Genomic DNA, 6,451 nt, shown 5'->3' with positions numbered 1-6,451 from the left:
AACTGACCAATACAGGATGGCAAAACAGATAAAGAAAGAGCCCTTGAATATTGTAATGATTAATGAGGAAGAGGCAGAGCACAGCAAGTTTGACTGACTACCACTAACTTAGTAGCTGTGGATTTTCTGACAGTCTATCTTTATATGAAAGAACTCGTGATATCAATATTTTAGATGCATTTTGTGTATGTTAAAGTACCTGAATAACCTAAGGGTAACATAACTTTTAATGTGATATTAATTATAGCTGCCTGTGGCTTCCAGTAGGAAATGTGATATTATAGCTGCCTGTGGCTTCCATTACGAAAGGTAGTCTGCGACCATCAAAACAACCATTTGCATCCTGCAAGAAAGGAATCCAGCAAGTATTATTAGTTATGTGATAGTCAGTTCTGAAAATACTACAGTTCTGAATACCACAAAATACCTGTAGAACAACGAGTTATTGAGGCTTTACCTCAGAATTAGTGTCCTAAAATGTCATCTCATTCCCCTTAATGGATGCTATGTCAGAAATATCAGATATTTTCACTGTGATTTTATCAGTCATTAAATATCTCTTATTTTACCCTTACAAACATGTATACTTCAGGACCTATTATGAGCAAAATGATAACTGAAAGAGATATTTGGAATTCTTGAGTCAAATTATCATTAGTCTACCCATTCTCCTTACTTGGATGCTATTTATCACTTTTACTAAAATCTTCTTCAATCTTTGATTTAGTAATTCTTATAATACTGAAGGAATAAGAGAGAAGTTACATTATTATATAAGTCTTAAAATATATGACAATTATTATGAGAATATAAAATAATAAAAATTAAGAAGTTATATATAGAAAGTCTGATATATTCTTAGTGTAGCTCTAAGTATCTCACACACTAGATAATATCTAAGTCCTGCATAGTTATCTTACGTATAAATAGATGATAATCAATCTTTTCAGAATTTCTCTAATTGAGGTATAAAAAGTTGTAGTTTATTAATTCATTAACTTCTGGTGCCACATTTTAGAATCTGCTGCAATTGTATGCTTAAAATTAATGAGCCAATTAATTAAGGCTTTGTAAAATAGCTTAATAGGTCTGAAATTAAGATGGATCTGTTAGCTGCTGATCATAATTTTGTATACCAAATGGTTAGGTGTAGACTCTAGTATAAGGAAGAAAATAATTATAACTTCATGAATTGATAATATAAATCAAAATAAGTGTCTTTTTATTTTGGCAAAAATAATAATTAGATATAAAATATTGTTCAAAAGGAAGAGCAAACATCTAAAATTTGGACTAGAATCTAGTTAATTACTAACAGAAGTGGGTGAATTTTTGACAGACATTCTCCACAGATCTTCTTTTCTTAGCTATAATGCAGTAGTTTGTTAGTACACCAATAACGTGCCTTAACATTATACTATTTACTAACTTGTGAATTATTTGAACAATTGTTTTAGATATTTTGCTAGGGACAGCATACCATGACAGGGACTGCCTGCAGTAGGTCAGGATGGAGACATCTCAGAAGCCCACAGCAGCTCCTTGTAGAAAAGGATGGAGTCTGGGACCCTGAGAAGCAGGAGACACATTCCTCCAGGGGACCTGCCATCTGAAATAAGGGACTGTCTGCAGTAGGCCGGGATGGAAACATCTCAGTAGCTCCAAGCAGCTCTTTGTAAAAAACAGGTGTTCCCATTTCTCCTAACCTTAGCCCTGGACAACGGCTGTATAGATTTCATTTGTGCCTGACTGCTTTTCAGTTGGCCTTGGTGTGCATAATTATTCTATTATATTTGACTTTCTTAATTCTTTCTTCTTCTGCTCTGGTGAATTCTGTGAATCTAGATGTTCCTTGATGTAATGATTCTTAAACAATTAAAAATTGAGGTACGGGGCACAGCAGAGTGCAGTCCTAATGGCCCAGGTGCATGCTGTGTGTTCTCATATTAGAAACAATGCAATAACTGTACAATGGTAGTTCCAGATTAATGCTTGACTTGCAAAGACAGTTTGAAGAAATTATTAGAAAACTAATTAAAGCCAATCTTTGAACCCCAAGAATGAAAAAAAAAACTATTGAAGTTATGAAATAAGTTCTGCATAACATTTGAGAGTGATTCCTGGATAAGCAAGTATAGAATATATAAAATCTTATATTAGCAAAATTAAGTCAAAACACTGGGACTCTTAAGAGAGACATTGTGTGCAATGTGCAGAAGCAGAAAGCTAGTGGAACTATTGAGTTAAGGGTTAACTTGAATCTTTCTGGCCACTGCCTGGCAGCTTTGCCTGCATCATTTGTCATTAGAGCTTCACAAGAAAATGCAAATAGCTGTCCTCAGAGTGGAGCTCTGAGCTCTGAAGTTAAAAGTTAAAGTTTAAATAATGATAACATTGCAATCATTATTATTTTGGCTATAGGCCTGGGAACAGGGAAGCTTGAAACTTTGGAGAACAATTGTAATTCTTGATTCTTTGTGGGACATGGTTATTCTTTTAAAATTGATGTGGCAATGATTGTACAATGTCCTTTTTTTTTAAAAAAAAAAAACCTGCTTTTGGAGTATCAATAACAGACTGGTGCAAGAATAAGGTGAGTGAGTATGAGAAGATCATGTGAAGAGTGAGTGAAGAGAGAATGTGAGGCGTGTATGGAGAGTGTGTGTATGAGTGAAAGGAGAGTGCATGTGGTGTGTGTGTGAGATGTATGTGAGATGTGTGTGAGAGTTAAAGGGAACACATAGAGGAGTGTATGAGCGTGAGAGTTCAAGAAAAGAAACACACACAGGAGAAAAGCAGAGAGCACAAGAGAATGCAGAGTGTGTGCAGCCTCAAGCTGCGAGCTAATGAGTGAAAGAGAAAGAGAGCAGAGAATGAGAGAGAAAAGAGAGAAACTTTAAGCCTTGAAAAATTGCCTGTTAGCTTGTACCCAAAAAGTAGAGTGTGTATATTATTATGCACCTTCCAGATATCTCTGCTTCCAGTTGAGAACTTGGATCCTGTGTCGAGGCTGGACCCTGACAATATTTGCTTCATTTGGCCAGGTAAAAATTCAGTGCACATTTACCACATTTTCTGTATCCATTCCTCTGTTGAGGGACATCTGGGTTCTTTCCAGTTCCCATGGAAGGAGTTACAGAGACACAGTTTGGAGCTGAGACTGAAGGAAGGACCATCCAGAAACTGCTCCACCTGGGGATTCGTCCCATAAACACCAAACCCAGACACTATTGCATTTGCCAGCAAGATTTTGTTGACAGGACCCTGATATAACTGTCTCCTGTGAGGCTCTTCCAGTGCCTGACAAATACAGAAGTGGATGCTCACAGTCATCTATTGAATGGAACACAGGGCCCCCAATGGAGGAGCTAGAGAAAGTACCCAAAGAGCTGAAGGGGTCTGCAACTCTATAGGTAGAACAATATGAACTAACCAGTACCCCCAGAGCTCCTGGGGACTAAACCACTGATCAAAGAAAACACATGGTGGGACTCATGTCTCAAACTGCATATGTAGCAGAGGATGGCCTAGTCGGCCATCAATGGGAGGAGAGGCCCTTGGACTTGTGAAGATTCTATGTCCCAGTATAGGGGAACACCAGGGCCAGGAAGTGGGAGTGGTTGGGTTGGGGAACAGGGGGAGACAGGAGGGTATAGGGGAGTTTCAGAGAGGAAACTATGAAAGAGGTAAGCATTTGAAATGTAAATGAAGAAAATATCTAATAGGCCATCTTCTGATACATATGCAGCTAGAGACACGAGCTCCAGGGGGAACTGGTTAGTTCATATTGTTGTTCCACCTATAGGTTGCAGATCCCTCCAGCTCCTTGGGCACTTTCTCTAGCTCCTCCATTGGGGGCCCTGTGATCCATCCAATAGCTGACTGTGCACATCCACTTCTGCCTAGCCAGAGCAATTCAACAACAAAAGGAGATCAAGGGGATACAAATTGGAAAGGAAGAAGTCAAAATATCACTTTTTGCAGATGATATGATAGTATCACAGAAGTGAATGTAGGTTACTGTCTTAACCATCACTTACTATAAATAGTATCTTTTCAGATGACCTACTATAAATAACATCTTTTCAGATGAATGTTGAAGCATGTATTGATGTATGAGAAAAATTATGTCATTAGAAATCAATTTAGTACGATATCCATTTAACAAGAGTAATAGATTCCCCTACAGGGCCTATGACCTTTTATATCTAGGTTTTGACCCAGTATTGGTTCCATGTCTGATGTCATCTTGTAGAACATAGCTTATATCCAATCAGAAACTGGTTGGTTATTCCCATGATGTTTATGACATTATTGCACCAGTCGGCAATCTTTTCAGGAACATCATTACTGAAGCGCACAGGAATTACAGCTGTGTAAGATTAGTAATTACTTTTCTTCCCTACACTACACACTATAAAGTTAGCCAGAAGGATGAGGCTCCCAAGTCAGTAACATCATGATTTCATCATGTTCAGTGACTCAAGTATGTAGTTCTTCAACAATAGCATATTCTCATAAAATTCTGTAGGATAGCCAGGAGTATTAATGATAAATGTGGGATTGGTTTTGTTTGTTTTGTTGTTTTGCAAGTTGATATTTGATGTCACTGTCTCAAAACTCAAAAGATGTAACCTACTCCTAGTACTGAGATTTTTATTTCTTAGTCTTAAGTATCTAGGAGAAAAATTTTTGTATTCTTATAGAGTGATTCCATTTCAATTCTTTTTATGTATGAATATAAAAATACATATGTATTTCATATGAAATATTTCACATTAAATTATTTTATGTGTGTGTGGTGTGTCTTTTAGGTACATTTATATTTGCTTATGACTATTTAGAAAGGTCTTTAAATTTTACTTTCAAAAGCATTATAAGAGCACTAATGTATTTTTACAGAAAGAATGTATTTATGAGGAAAAACGATGAATTCACTTTGGAACATGTGTGTAAGAATCATTAATGATGCATAGGTAAATGTGCCCAAGTGGGGGATTAAAAACACATATATTATATACAAATGGCTGAATAGAAAAGAGATTTTATTGTTTCAATGTGGAAATATATTATGCAAGTATATATTTTCATTAAAATTATATATTTTTTCCCTCTATATTTAATAGAATTTTAAGAACCAGAAGTGATGGGTGACTCTAAGAACACACTATCTTGCAGACACAAGACTGATGATACACATAGGAATTCACAGAGGCACTAGTGTCACACACAAGACCTGCACAGGTTCAAGTAACAGATTTATTTCCTATCTATTCACTGCTGTATTTTCACTTTTAGGACCCAACCACGTCTTGTTAAGCAGATAAAACCTTAATAATTCTATATAACTAATTTACCTTTCTCATTGTCCAATTGTTTCATCAATATCTTTTACTCTTGATATTTCTCTATTTCCTTGTTCCTACTTTGCTGAAAGCAAGGTTGGCAAATACATTTGGCTTACATATACACTACACAAAGGAATATGTCCAAAACAACAATTGCGGATGGAAATTCTTAATTAGCACTATTATTAAAAGTAGGGAAGAGGGAATATTTCTTTTATTTTCTTTTTATATTTTATATTTATATTTCAAATGTTATCCCCATCCCTGTTTTTCCCTCCGAAAACTCCCTCCCCCTGCTTACCAACACACCCACCCCTGCTTCCTGGCCTTGGCATTCCTCTACATTGGGGCATAGATCCTTCACAGGACCAAGGGCCTCTCCTCCCATTAATGACCAATTAGGCCATCCTCTGCTACATATGCAACTGGAGCCATGAGTCCCACCATGTGTACTCTTTGGTTGATGATTTAGTCCCTGGGAGCTCTGGGGGTACTGGTTAGTTCATATTGTTGTTCCTTCTATGGGGCTGCTAACCCCTTCAACTCCTTGGGTCCTTTCTCTAGCTCCTTCATTGGTGACCCCGTGCTCAATTCAATGGATAGCTGTGAGCATCCACTTCTGTATTTGTCAGGCACTGGCAGAGCCTCTCAGGAGACAGTTATATCAGGCTCCTGTCAGCAAGTACTTGGCATCCACAATATTGTCTGGGTTTGGTGATTGTATATGGGATGGATCTCTAGGTGGGGCAGTCTCTGGATGGTCATTCCTTCAGTCTCTGCTCCACAATTTGTCTCTGTAACTCCTTCCATTGGTATTTTGTTCCCCTTTCTAAGAAGGATCAAAGTATCCACACTTTGGTCTTCTTTCTTGAGTTTTATGTGGTTTGTGAATTGTATCTTTGGTATTTCCAGATTCTGGGCTAATATCCACTTATCAGTGAGTGCATATCATGTGTGTTCTTTTGTGATTGGGTTACCTCACTCAGGATGATATCCTCCAGATACATCCATTTGCCTAAGAATTTCATAAATTCACTGTTTTTAATAGCTGAGTAGTACTCCATTGTGTAAATGTACCACATTTTCTGTATCCATTCCTCTGT

At 37.2% G+C, this 6,451-nt stretch overlaps 1 long non-coding RNA gene across 1 annotated transcript in view; it reads left to right on the top strand.

Moving 5' to 3' along the window:
* The first annotated feature begins 2,522 nt into the window (after window positions 1–2,522).
* Window positions 2,523–6,451, top strand: part of LOC115032761 — a 5,873-nt gene continuing 1,944 nt past the window's right edge. The window contains exons 1-2 of the long non-coding RNA XR_003838362.1: window positions 2,523–2,593; window positions 2,969–3,044. This is a non-coding gene — a long non-coding RNA (uncharacterized LOC115032761). The remainder of the gene's footprint in view (window positions 2,594–2,968; window positions 3,045–6,451) is intronic.

This window comes from Mus caroli, chromosome 12 (assembly GCF_900094665.2).
Source record: "Mus caroli chromosome 12, CAROLI_EIJ_v1.1, whole genome shotgun sequence".
Taxonomy (NCBI): domain Eukaryota; kingdom Metazoa; phylum Chordata; class Mammalia; order Rodentia; family Muridae; genus Mus; species Mus caroli.
The sequence above is the reverse complement of the archived record's forward strand: the minus strand, read 5'-3'. Positions and strand labels throughout refer to the sequence as shown.